Below are 14,578 nucleotides of genomic sequence, written 5' to 3'. Positions count from 1 at the left end.
ATGTGGTGAGGAAAGAGAAAATATAGAAAAAAGAAATCAAATTTTTAACCCACTTAGTTTATTACATTTTATTTGGAGAATCAGCATAAATAACAATAAGATATGCTATTATAAGTAGTTGCATATAATAAATAAGACATTTGTCTCCTAAAAGATGTACCAATGTGTTATTTTTCCAACAAAAAATATAAGAAAATGCTGCTTTATAAAATTGGTTTCACTCTCAAAATTTGATATGTAAAAGAAAGTATGTGTTCTAATTTCTTATAATTTAATTGAATGGCTTTGACTCTGATTTCTTAGGCACTAACAATGGCATACACACAGGAAATTTACCTCATTTCTACGAATACTAAAGCATAAAATAAACTTTAGAAAATAGTTAAGGTTCTGATATACTAAAACACATAGTTATAGGGATGTTTTAATCACAATTTTGCAAAAGAAAAAGGGTTGCATACTTGGTTGGTGGCAAGTATTATGTAAGACCTGGTGACGGAAATATAGGATACAGTGTGTTAAGAAATTATGCCCATTGTCAAATCAGTATTTTTTTTATAACTTGTTTCAAAAGGTTTTGAAATGAGTATTTTAGATTAAAAATATTTTTAGTGAAGTTCTTTCTCCTTCTACTCATTTGATTGGAAAGAAATTGATCATTTCCCAACATGCTTAGAACTAAAAGAGAGTAATAACTTTCAGGTAATATATTCCATTTGACACTGATAGTATCACACTTCCATTATTTTTTAGATATTTTTTAAATTATTTTTCTAAGAACTGATATCACACTGGAGAGCTGTTATGGATAGTACTGTGTCTCAATATCAAGTTATTTGAGTTGTATTCCTCTATGTTTCAAAGTAATAAAGACCAGGTATTTTGTGTTTAATGAAGTAAAACAAAACAAAAGATAGTAGTTTAAATTTATATCTCTCCCATTAGCTAGTTACAATTTTAAGACTCATTATCAGTAAAAGTTCAAATTAACTCTAAGATCATGTACTAGTCAGTCTTTCTGTGTAATAAGTAACACAAAATATTAATAACTTTAAAAAAGACAGTTATCATTTATAAAATACAAGACCTATAGTCTGTCTAAGTTGTATTGCAAGTTGTAGGTCAACTGTGATATTTTCTTTTCTTTATTCTAAATTTTTATTGAGGTAGTATTGGTTTACATTATTGATCAGTGTGTATTAGAAGATAGGCTCACTCCTTTCAGGTATTGTAACCACACCACATTAACAGCAAGACACCTTTAGTCCACCAACATAATCCATAGTGCTCCGTCTCCTCTTTACTCTCCTCTACACTTCCTCTACCATTCCCCAACTGGTAGCCTCAATACTATAATCAGCCTTCTGAGGTTAGTCCCTAGTTTGGTCTTGTCTGACACTTTGTTTGGTTTCCCTGTGTCCTACATATTTCACATAGAAGTGATGCGATACATTTATGTTACTCCTTTTATTCATTACATTTAGTATAAGACCCTCCAGCTTCAACCATGTTGTGACAAATGATGAGTTTATCTTTTTGATACCTGAGTATTATATTCTATGCAATCCTGATCCCCTCGTGTGTTTTGGGGCTCTAGGCTGGCTATGTAAATAGTGCTGCAATGAACATGGGAGTGTGTATTTCCCATGAATGGGTACTTTTGGATTCTTCAGGTAGATAACTAGAAGTATGATTGTGAAGGCATATGAATAGTCCATTTCCAATCCTTTGCTTTCCATAAGCTGGGTCAGTCTATGTTCCATTCTCATCATTTGTGTAAGAGGGTTCTTTTTTCTGAACCAGCTCTGGTTTTTGATCATCATGATAGTGTTCTTTTTCACAGGTTGAAGGTGGTATCTCATTATGGTTTGATTTGAATTTTCCTAACAATAATGATGACGATGAACATTTTTTCTGTGTTGTTTGTCATCTATCTGTATGTCTTCTTTGGAGGAATGCCAGTTTAGCTTTTCTACACATTTTGTTATTGATTTTTATTTTTTCTTATATCACTATAATCCCCACAGTTTTTCTGCCACCTAATTACCGGTGAACCATCACCATATTCCCTTTTATTCCCACCCATACACCCATTTTGACGTTACGCATCCTCTCCTTTGCTGTATGCCTCAATTGGGTAATTTGTGGGGGGGTTTTGTTGTTGTTGATCTATATGTGTTCTTTGTAGATTTATGATATAGGGGAATCTGGATGGAACTGGAAGAGATCATGCTCAGTGAAATAAGCCAGAAACAAAAAGAAAAATACCAGATGGTTTCACTCTTAGGAGGAGTGTAAGGGATCAGGAGGTTAATATATATATATATAATACACACACACACACACACACACACATATATATAGTAATTGTAATAAAGTAAAAAAAAAGAACCTCAACTAACAACTGTAAACCAGAGATATTCTACAGGGGAGAAGAGGGGAACAAGAAACAAGATCAAAAGCTAGGGTGGGAAGAGCACATGGGACTATGGTGATGGCACATGGGTGATTTGGGGATGGCAAGCCCACAGAGAATACAACTGATATGAAAAAAGGCACAAAATGATGTAAAAATAAGCTTATTTTTTAAATGTACAAAAAGAAGAATTTAAAAATAATTTTTTAAATTGTCATTACTCTATGCATAGATAAAGTAACACAAATGATAAGTGTTATGAGTTGTGTTATCCCTAACTGATCAAGAAATTATAGCATATTAAAATAATAGTTATCATTCACTGAAAACTTCCTGTGTGCCAGGTACTTTTCTAAGTGCCTTAAGTATGTTATTATTTCATCATTTTACAAGTGATGAAACTGAATCATAGAAAATATTAGCTGTTTTACAGGGTTGTAAAACCAGTGACACACATTCAGTTTTGAAGTCACACTTCCAACACTACTCCAAATCCTACCCCACAAGTCTAGGCTCATGCACTGTGCTGCATATAAGCATACTGGCTTCAGCTTATGGAGGAAGCTGTCTTCTCCTGCATTCAAAGAGGAATGGACATTGAAATTTACATAAAACTTAAGCTGTGAGCAGTGAGATGAAGGGGCAGATTAATCTAAAGATGAAACTATGTTTCATCAGCTGATCAGAAGTGAACAATGAAGGTATTAAAAATTGAAAGCCATGGAAGGAGGCTGCAATTATTTCCCTCCTTCTTATCTTCTTTTACTGTAAATAGCTTGAGACTGTACTTGACCAAAACTTTAATTTTTCCTATGTAGAAGTTTCCATTTATGATAACTTTTTAATTGGTGAATTAATAATTGTCTCTTATCTATTTCATTTCATAGTTCTTTGAGCAGCTCAAATAAACTGTCATCATAATTAGCCAGATTTTCTATTCACAGGGTAAATGCCTATTAATATGAAACAGAACTTAATGTTTCTGGAAGTAAATTGTGAGTAAGATAGAAATATAATATTTTAATGTGGAATACTATTTAAGAGTCCATATAACCTAAAGTGACAATCTGACAGAGCCACTGATAACTTTTGTCTTAATGAACACATTTCCTGCATTAGTACCTACTTTAAAACAGAAAGCCTTAAAATGTGCTTTTACCTAATTTTCTTAACAACCCATTCTACAACAATTGTTTCACAAGTATGTTTATAATAATGTCAGAAACTCTTGGAAATTATTTAAATACAGCATGTTATATGTAAATAATTACTGGTCTCAAAAAACACATATGTAAAATATGCTAAAGGATGTTCTTATAGCACTGTACCTTGATAACACATGCAGACACCAAGTGGAGAATCCAGAAAACTAGGGGGGGGAAATGTTTCTCCATTCTGATAAGATTTTGGTATTTTTCCAAAATAATGATTTTTGTTGTTTCATTTTATTCTGATTTTTTTTAAATAGTGTTTTTGTTTCCTTAAATAATTATCCACAGTCTACAGCTTTCCATATAAAATCAGCATGGTCCTTCTAGAGTTTCCAATAACCATTGAGTTAATACACATGAACTTTACTAATGTGAATTTCTTCTATTCTGTCTCTCTTAGAAATTGTCAAAATTTGCCAAACAAATCACCTCCCAGCCAGAATATATCAGTGAGTGCCACTTATTGTTTTCATAAGAACTAGACATACAGGTGGGGGAAAAAGGAAGCAAACATGATTTTGAAATTTTTAACCTTGGGGATTGAAAATGGGGCAGTCATTAACAGAAGGAAAGTGAAAAGACTTTTTAGAGAAATTGCTCCTTTTGGCCTAGGCATGTCGAGTTTCAACACTATAGGATGATGAGAAATGTAGAAAACAGGACAGGCAAATGTGAAGGAGGATAAGATCATGAGACAGAGGCTAGAGTGATGGACATAGACAGAGATGTTGCTCCAATAAGATAATAAAAGCCAGAGACATAGGTGGGGACAGAACAAAGAAATGAAAAGGAAAAAGGTTGAGGCAAATATTTACTTTCCAATATCCTTTTTTTTTTTTTTTTTGCTTTCCTCCCCTTTCCATTCCACAGTCATAAATATAATTTAATCTCTTAGCACATGGCATCTAGGAACACAGTTAGCCAAGCTAAACCTATCAAAATGTTTTCTGTAGGTTCCGACTCATGTTCAGCATAAGTCCTCCCTAGCAAATTCAGCTCTTATCAAACCCTTCATTATATTTATATATTATACATTCTACATATCATATAAGTCATATTTTTATTATTTATTTCTTTTTTTAAGATTTATTTATTCATAGAGAACTGGGGTGCAGGCCAGAGATGTGGAGGGTGAGAGGATTCACCAGAGGCAGAGTGGGGAGCAGAACAGGCAGATCGAGGAATTACACTGCTGAGGGGAGCAGCGGGCGGGTCAGGAGAGGTCTGCTGCGCCATGTGTTCACCTCGGGGGCAGGCGGGATCGAACTCATGCGGAAGTGGCTTAAGCCTCTTAGTGTAGTGCCCCAACCCGCTGCTCCACCAGGGAGGGCCTTTATTATTTATTTCATGTCTTCATACAATGATATTTCTGATATATTCTAAATTCTTAGCAGACAAATAAACCTATCTTATGTCTCCTTTTTTAATCTTCCAAGATAGTTAATATATCCCTAGATGTTCAATAAATTCTTATTAAATAATGTTTGAGGAAAATAGCCCTGTTCCAGTTCTGATTATTAAGGCATGCAACTTACTACAAGTAAGATTCATTGTTTTTCATTCATTGAACAAGTATTTGTTGAACCACACTTAGTGCTTGATACTATTTTTCTCTAAAGGCAAATAGTTAATAAAATTGACAGTTATTTTTCTGGAGCTTGCATTTACTGAAAATTTGGAGGAACAATTATACAAGCAATAAGAAAATAAACAAGATAATCTCATTTTGAAAAAGTGATGTCCTTTTATATTCTTCCTCAATTTCATTTTTTAATGTCTTTAACCTCATCAACCATAAAGTTTTCTACTCCAACTAACATCACTTTCCGTAACTACTTAATTAGTCATATTCCATTATTTTTCAAGTTTCTTTGTAGTTCATGGTCTTTCCGTATCTGTAGAATTTGTTATTTACTAACTGGTTTCTCTATGAGTTGATCTAGTGTTTTAACACTAGATCAAGTGTTGCCTATAGGAGCAAAAATATATGTATTGGATGGAAGTTTCCCAGATTTTCACCTAAGCCTATCTCTATTTGGTCATTATCCTTATTCCATTAATATCATATTCTCTTTATTTGATTACTAAAATAATTCCCTTAAGTAGAATCTTTGATTTTTATATTCACTAAATTTTATCTGTTTTCCATGGATAGTAAAGAAAAAAATTACTAGTAAAATAATTTTGTGGTTAAAAGAGGAAAATATATTTTACACCAACTCCCCACAGCTATGATTCTAATGTTTTCCCCTGCATTAGAGTGCAAAACTTATAGTCCCTTGTTAGATAAAAATCATGTAGAATCAACTAAAAAAGTGGTAATTTTTCATGTGTTTTATAGCCATCTTTATCTAATTTACTGTGACAAAATAAAATTCCTGAGAAAAGAACAAAATGAATCGTAGTCAAATGATTACATCCTGTTTGCGCTACAATTTCAGATTTCCCTATTGTCAGTCTGTGTACATCTTCCTATACCAATAAACTAATGACCTGAAATGTGCATCCAGTTCCAAAACTATTAAGATTTCAAAACTGAAATAGATATGTAAGCTTTCAACTAGGTACCAAAAAGACAGAAAAAAAAACAGGAATTAAAAATGCTTCTACTAAGCTCTCATTTCAGCCTTTCCCACCACTCTTAATTCATCAACTGTGCTGGAATTCTCCTCGTGTCCACTTCCTCAGACCTCATTCCACTGCTTACATCTGTGCTATAGTTCATTTTCTATCTCAGTTCAAATAGACTGGTATAAAGTGAAATTCAGGCGTTTTTATTTTCAAACTCCAATATCTTTCCACAGACAAATATCAGCACTGAGGAGATGTTCACCTGTTAACTATGAAGTGAAAAAATAAGTAAATAAATAACACTAAATCAGTCAGTCAATCAATCAAATGATGTAGGCACATATTTAACTCAATAAATTCAGTGCTTTTCTTTTGAGATTATAATCCTTTTATATAGGGGAATTAAATTTTCTTTTATTTAGGAAGTAAGCCCTGATTGTTTTAGTTTTTAAATAAATTTATTTGATTCATTGAATTAATAGTATTTCATATGGTTTAAATATCCTCCTGCCATTTGGTTCCTTTCTCCAGATTGAGATCTTGCATATTTCCCCAGATATGTTTTGTGCCCAACAGTATATTCATAAGCCCTATGCATACTTTTATTATTGGGGTAAAGTTATGTTTATTGGGGTAAAGTGATTTATGTCATTGTATCTACTTTAAGATTATAAGTTCAAACCTCTCTACAAATATAAGTTTTCACACCAAGTCCATGACCAGTGCTCCAATAATCATATACCATATTTCACTTGTCCTCCTCCATCACCTGCCAACCTCCTCTTCTGATTTGAAGTCCACTAGTGTGATACTACCTACCACTCTTTCTCCTTTTTGTCAGCTTTTCAATCAGATATCATGGTTTATTAATGGTTTGGTTTTGTCAGACTGCTTGTTTCATTTTTCTATACTCCAGATATAAGTGAAACCATACACTATTTGTCTTTCTTCTTCCGATTTATTTTGCTTTGCATAATCCTTCCAAGTTCCATTCAGGTTATTACAAATGTCAGTTTGTCTTTTTTTGTGGCTGAAAAATATCCCCTTAACAATTCTGATCTACTCTGTCCTTGTCTACTTCAGCTGTTTCCATAAATAGGCATTATAAATAGAGCTGCAGTAAACATAGGAATACATACATGCCTTCAGATTAGTTATATTATGATCTTCAAGTAAGACTGTTAGGTCATAATATCTAGAAGTAGGGGTACTAGGTCATACGATAGATCTATTTTTTGTATTTTGAGAAACCGCCATACTATTTCCAGAGGGGTTGAGTGATCTTACACTATCACCAAAAGTGTACAAGAGCTCCTTGTTCCTTGTCTTTTTTCCTGTCTTTTGATATAGGTTATTTTCAAAAGTGAAAGATGGTATCTTATTAATGTTTTGATTAGTGATGATAAGTGATGATGATAAGCCTGATAAGTGATGATAAGTTTGTTTGTTTTCTTTTCATGTGCCTGTTGGCCTCTGTATGTCTTCTTTGGAGAAGTTTCTATTTAGCTCTGAAGACTATTATTTCATTGATAATTGTTTGCACTTTCTTGAATTGCATTAGTTCTTTATAGATCTTTCATATCAACTCTTTTTCAGATGCATTATATGCAAATATAAATATTTTCTCCCTTTCAGTAGTCTGTCCTTTATTTTGCTAATAGTTTTTCCTACTGTACAGAAGCTATTTAGTTTATGCAGTCACATTTGTTTATATCTTATTTTGCTTCCTTGCCATTGAAAGTGAGTCCCCAAAGTCTTCTCTGAAGATAATTCAATAGACTGTTTTGCCTATAATTCTTTATGTATTTTATAGTTCCTGATCTTATATCCAAGTCCTTAACCCATTTTAATTTAATTTTTGCATACAGTATGAGAAGATGTTATTTTTTCATTCTGTCTCATGACACTATCCAATTTCCCCAGTGCTATTTGTTAGAGATTCTACTTTCTCTAGTATATATTCATGTCTCCTTTGTTGTATATTAACTGTCTGCATGGGTGTGGGTTTATTTCTGGACTTTCATTCTATTCTATTGGACTGTGTGACTGTTTATGTCCCAGTACCATCCTTTTTTGATTACTATTGCTTTGCAGCATTATTTGAAATACGGGAGCTTGACATCACTACTCTTCTTCTTTGTAATGGTTCTTCTTTGTACCATCTTCGTTTATGGTTCCATATCAATTTAAATATTTTTGCTTTATTTCTTTGACTAATACCATTGGAGCCTTCATAGGCCATGCATTAAATATACATTTTCGTTTGGGTAAGATGGCCATTTTAATACAACTTGATTTTCCAATCCATGAACAGGGATTATCTTTCCATTTGTGTTTCTTTCTTTTAACAATGTCTTAATGTTTTCATTGTATACATCACCCATCTCCATATTTAATATTACTTATAAATAATTTTTTGGCAAGTATGAATGGGATTGTTTTCTGAATTTTTTTCTCTTCTACGCCATTGCTGGAATGTATAAATAACTGATTTTTGAAGATTTATTTTGTTTATTTATTTATTTATTATAACATTAGTGTCCTCCCTATCTGGTATCATTACCATAGGGTACCTACCACCAAATCACCCACTACCCACCACCATAGTGTTTTGTGTTTCTTCTCTTTGTTCCTATTCCCCTCACCACTACCATCCCCCTCCCTGGGACTTCTTTCTCTGATCTTTAATTTGTATATCTATATCCCACATATTAGCAACAGCATCTGATAGTGAACTTTCCCCTTCTCAATTATTTCACTTTGCATTATCTCTTCCAGCTTTATCAACAACACTGCAAATGGCATATATTTCACTGTTTTTGATTACTGAGAAATAATCCATTGTGTATATGAACCACTTCTATTTTAACTTGCCATTATTTGAATACTTAGGTTTTTTCCATATCATAGACATTGTAAATAATGCTGCTATTAACATAGGGGTGCAGGTTTGTTGTTGTTGTTGTTGTTTTATTTTTGAATTGTGAATTTTGTATTTTGGAGGTAAATACCTAAGAGTAGAATTGCTGTATCATATGACAAATCCATTTTTAGTCTTTTGACTAAACCTCCATAAGGGTTGGACCAATCTACATTTCCACTATCAGTGTAAGAAAATTCCTTTTTCTCCACACCATTGCCAGAACTTGTTTCTGTTCATTTTGATATTATTTTTTCTAGTGTGAAATGGTATCTAACTGTGGCTTTGATTTGTATTTCTCTGACAATAAGTGATGATGAATTATTTTCCTGTGCTTTCTGTCCATCTGTATATTTTCTCTGGGGAAGTATGTATTATTTATAGCCTATGTCCATATCTTTATTGGGTTGCTTTTTTTCTTTTTTTGATAGACTGTATGAGCTTTTTGTAGAACTTTGATATCAATTCCTTATCAGAGGTATGGCTTGCAAATATTTGCTCCCCTTCTGTAAGGTATCTCTTAGTTTTAATTATGGTATCCTTCTCTTAGTTTTATGTAATCCCAGTTGTTTATGTTTTCTTTTGTTTTCCTTCCTGCTGGGGATGAATCTTCAAAGATCTTTCTGAAGTGTATGTTATAAATTGCTTCCATGTGTAATACTATGTGTTTTATGGTTTCAGGTCTTATATCCAAGTCTTTTATCCGTTTTGTGTTGATTTTGGTATGGTGTGTGATGGTGATCTAGTTTTATTCTTTTGCAAGTAGCATTTCAGTTTTCCCTGAAAATTGATTGCTTTTGTGCCTTGCCACTTTACTGAACTGATTTGTTGTTCAATTACTTTTTAAGTATTGTCTTTAGTGCATCCCATGCATTTTGTCATGTTATCTGGAAACAATGCTAGCTTTACTTTTATTTCAATTTGTATTCCTTTTATAACTTTTTCTTGCCTGATTATTCTAGCTAGGATTTCTAATGCTTCTAACATTACTGTGTTTATACTAATGGTGAAGGTAGACACTCCTACTTATACCAGATTTGCAAGGACAAGCTTGCTATTCATTTGTTATACAATATATTTATATGATTTTTGTCTTTCCTTTTGTTGATGTGGTGGAATTCCTTGATTGATTTTCCAATGTAGATCCATCACTATATCTGGAATAAATCCCACTTGGCCATGATTTTGACCCTTTTGATGTATTGCTGTATTTGGTTTGCTAAGGTTTGTTTAGTATTTTGCTTATGTTTGTCAGAAAAACTGTTCTGTAATTCTTTTCTGTGTGTGGTATCTTTGTCAGGTTTTAGTGTCACAGTGATATTAGCCTCATATTAAAAAAAAAGTGGAAACTTTCCCTCTTTCTCTTTTTTTCAAATGGTTTAAGAAGAGACATCATGTTATCTCTGGATATTTGGAAGAACTCTTAGTTAAACTACTTGGTTCGCCATGCTTTTGCTTTTGGGGAGAATTTTGACTATTGTTAAATATTGTTGCTTGTGATTTGTCTGTATCTGTACAGGTTTCATGTTTCTTCCTTTTTCAGTCTTTTGGAGCTGTAGATTACTAATAATCTTTTTTTTTTTTTTTCATTTTGACTAGGTTATATATTTGTTGGTTTTTGTTTTTTTTAAAGATTTATTTATACAGAGCCCCTGGGGTACAGGCCAGAGATGAGGAGGGAGAGAGGATTCACAGAGACAGGGTGGGGAGCAGAACAGGCAGATCAATGCAGTACACTGCTGAGGGGAGCAGCGGGCGGGTCAGGAGAAGTCTGCGGCGCCATGTGGATCTCCTCCAGGGCAGGCGGGATCGAACTCATGCAGAATTGGCTTTAGCTTCTTAGTGCAGTGCTCTAACCCTGTGTCACAAGGGAGGGCCCTATATTTGTTGGTTTTTAGATGTTATATTGATCTCTTATGATCTTCAGTATTTCTGAAATATTGATTGCAATATCTTCTCTTCAGTATACAATTATATTTATTAGATATTTCTCCCTTTTTTCTTCACAAGTCTATCTGAAGTTTTGTCGATTTTGTTGATTTTTTTCAAGTAAACATCCCTCAGTTGTATTGATCTTTTGGTATGTCTTTTTTATTTTTATTCCAGTTATTTCATGAACACTTGATTTTCAAATGTCCTGATTTAAAATGAAAATTAAGCAGTTTCTTCCAAATTTCCTAAATATATTTTCCTAAACTAAACATTGTAAAACTGGGTATCCTTTTCTCAGGTTTTTTTGTTTGTTTGTTTGTTTTTGAAGATTTGTTTATTCAGCATACAAGAACTGGGGCACAGGCCAGAGTTGCAAGGGGGTATGAGAATTCACCAGAGACAGAATGAGGAGTAGGTAGGGCAGATGGACTGAAACAGTGCTGAGGGGAGCAAAGGGCAGGACACGAGAGGTCTGCTATGCCATGTGGGTCACCTCCCTGGCCAAGATGGAGCTTATACTACAGTGGTTATGGATTGGTAAAAACAGCAAATTGATACAAATCATAGTATACTTCTCATTGTCTTGCTATACAGGATGTTCTGTCTTATTTCCTTTTAAGTAACTCAGTATTTGACATAGTGTGTGAGACACAGGATTTTCAAAGATGATGTTTCACATTCCTAGGATTGAAGAAAAAAAAGTCTATTCCTTTGAGCTGGTTTAGGCAAAATTCTATGTTCTACTTTAAATATAACAGTGTTTTTATCTTTCAGTATTTGTAGAATAATATAAAAAAGATGAGAAAAGTAACTCATTCAAGAAAAAGCTTTAAAAAAAACTTCAAAGTTTTTCTATATATTATTGATTAAAATAAAGTGGGTAACAAACTTAAGGCTTTAAAAGTAGCTGTCCCTTGAAGGCTTTTATATATATGCTGGAAAAAAAAATTCATTCTGAAGCAGACTTGTAGAGTCAGCTTACTGAGTACAAAAATGACCAGACTGCTTCTTATTCAAATGTGAAGGTGACCATTGAATGTCTAAAAAAAAAAAAAAAAAAAAAAAAAAACATTATGATAACCATCTGTAAAATCATTTCCCTAAAAACTGACTGCAACTACCTCGAGGATACATATTCTGCATCATCTCACAAAACATAGTAAAAATACCCCTTTAGGAAAGATTGAAATTATGGGTCATTGCGTGCCACCTTCAGAGTTTCTCATATCCTTTGCCAACATTGAAAATCCATCTTAACCCTGACAGTAGACAACCAATTGATGTGTCCCCACAGTTTAGAATGTTCTTTTTCTTTTCCACCAAAAAATGTGCATACAACCAGCTTTACATTGAGCACAAAGGAATCATTCTTTTTATAAAAGAGGTTTTAAAAATTGGAACTGGGGAACTGCACAGGAAGAATTCCAAAAGATTCAGTTAGTTGGTGTAGCTTATGCCACATAACAAATAGCTTCACAATGAAACACCTGGTAACAATTTTTTTCTTTTATTTATAAGCTTTGCATTCTTTGTCTATATTTTTGGAAATCCACTGTGAGGCAGAGCAGGTAATGTGTGACCAGTTTTCCCATTCGGTTTTGATGTAGTCACACGGTAGTTTCAAAACACAATAAAAAATTAAATTCATCCTAAATGGAAAATATATACTAAAACTGGTAGAATCAATCAGATATAGCATTCTTAATATGCTTTTAGTTAATGTAAATTTATTTGAAAATAGAGGGAAGTTGGCCCTCCCTGGTGGTGCAGCGGGTTAAAGCACAGCACAAAGAAGCTTAAGCCACTTCTGCATGAGTTCGATCCCCGCCTGCCCTGGAGGTGACCACATGTCGTGGCAGACCTCTCCTGGCCTGTCCGCTGCTCCCCTCAGCAGCGTACTTCGTTGATCTGCCTGTTCTGCACCCCACTCTGTGTCTGGTGAATCCTCTCACCCTCCACATCTCTGGCCTGTACCCCAGTTCTGTACGAATAAATAAATAAATCTAAAATGAAAAAAAGAAAGAAAGAAAATAGAGGGAAGCAATACACAAATTTGTAATACTTCAACCCAGACAAGTTTTTCTGGTCACATACTATATATATGTACACTGTGCTATGCAATGAATATACAGCTGGGAAATACACACAATGCCAGCCTCCAACCTGCTTACTCGTTAAGGATAGGTAAATAACTGAACTGTTCAGCATGGTATGTGTTGTGGAAACACAGAGAATAGAAACAGAACCTGTATGAAAAATACCAACATTTCCAGGTGGGATTTATACAAGCCATTTAAGGAATAACTAGAGCAAGACTATGTAACAACTGAGTGACCAATCTGAAATTTATTACAGCACTCAAAATTAGACATGATAGTGACCTAAAATACAGTGATGGTGAGGGGGGAAAGCAAACTTGAAATATGAAAGAACAGTGTGAAACAAAACGACGAAAGGTCTAGGACCAAGGATGAGGACAAGGTTATTAGGACAATCACTGTGCCATCCCCCACATTGTCCTATTTTCACCCAGGTCATTAGTCTTTTCAAAGCAACCACATTCATAATGGCAAAAAGGCAAATTCCACTTGTATTAGTTAATATATTTGGCAACATCTCCTAAGGCACCTGCCAGCTCCATCATAGCTCAGGCTTGTATATTTGACCTCTGAGACCTTAGAGCATTAAATTCATTTACATGGCTAAAAAAGAACATAGATTGTATCATATTCTGTAGGACTGTATTTACAACACTGCCCAGCAATGTTTTATTTTGTGTGTGAAAATGCCAACAAAATAGTCACAAATACACTCAATTTGTATCAACAACACTGACATCCCTGAGGAAGAATAAACTCCCTTCTAAATATAGATAGCTAAGAGAAAGAGCTGTGGGAGGAAGGGGGGAATGAAGAGGGGAAGTGGAAAAGTAAAGGAGACTATTTTTAACCATTAATTTGAATACCTAGCCAATCTTTTTCTCTAAAAAAAAATATCCTTTTAGTGCAAGAGAGCAGGTTTTCTCTTGAATGAGAATCCAATCCTTACTGGAATATTTGCATCCAATGTGTCTGATTTTATTAAGAACTCTGCAGGCAGACAAGCAAGAGATTGCAAAGAAATATGTAAAGTCAGTGATCCTCAGATATATGAAAACTTTATTTGCCATCTATGCAATGTTCAAATATTAGAAGGATTTATTTTTGTTATCCCTTTATTCAAAGCACTCCATTTTAAATGTCAAGTAAGCTTTTCAAAAATAAGGACAGGTTTAACAAATTGCCAGTCAAGGTGTTTTCTTTTATTTCATAGGTGTTTCTTAACAAGTGGATTTATTGTAGCCCAGATGTTGTCTATCCAATAGCTTACCTTTCTTGTTCAAATTTTAATGATCACGTTCTTTCTCTTATCTTATTCCCCAATGGTCCTTAAGTGCCTTTATCTTCTTCTTAAACACTGTGTGACTTCTCAAACCAGAAAGTTCTTAAGGGAACATCCTTTCACTGTGCTTCCAGCGGAAGCCCAACC

General features: G+C 33.8%; 1 protein-coding gene across 2 annotated transcripts in view; it reads left to right on the top strand.

Annotated features, from left to right (window-relative positions):
* GRID2 (glutamate receptor, ionotropic, delta 2) overlaps positions 1-14,578 on the top strand; it is a 1,454,036-nt gene that overhangs the window by 1,303,783 nt on the left and 135,675 nt on the right. The window lies entirely within an intron of this gene.

Source organism: Condylura cristata, unplaced genomic scaffold, assembly GCF_000260355.1.
Source record: "Condylura cristata isolate star-nosed mole 26May11 unplaced genomic scaffold, ConCri1.0 scaffold00012, whole genome shotgun sequence".
NCBI lineage: Eukaryota > Metazoa > Chordata > Mammalia > Eulipotyphla > Talpidae > Condylura > Condylura cristata.
The sequence above is the reverse complement of the archived record's forward strand: the minus strand, read 5'-3'. Positions and strand labels throughout refer to the sequence as shown.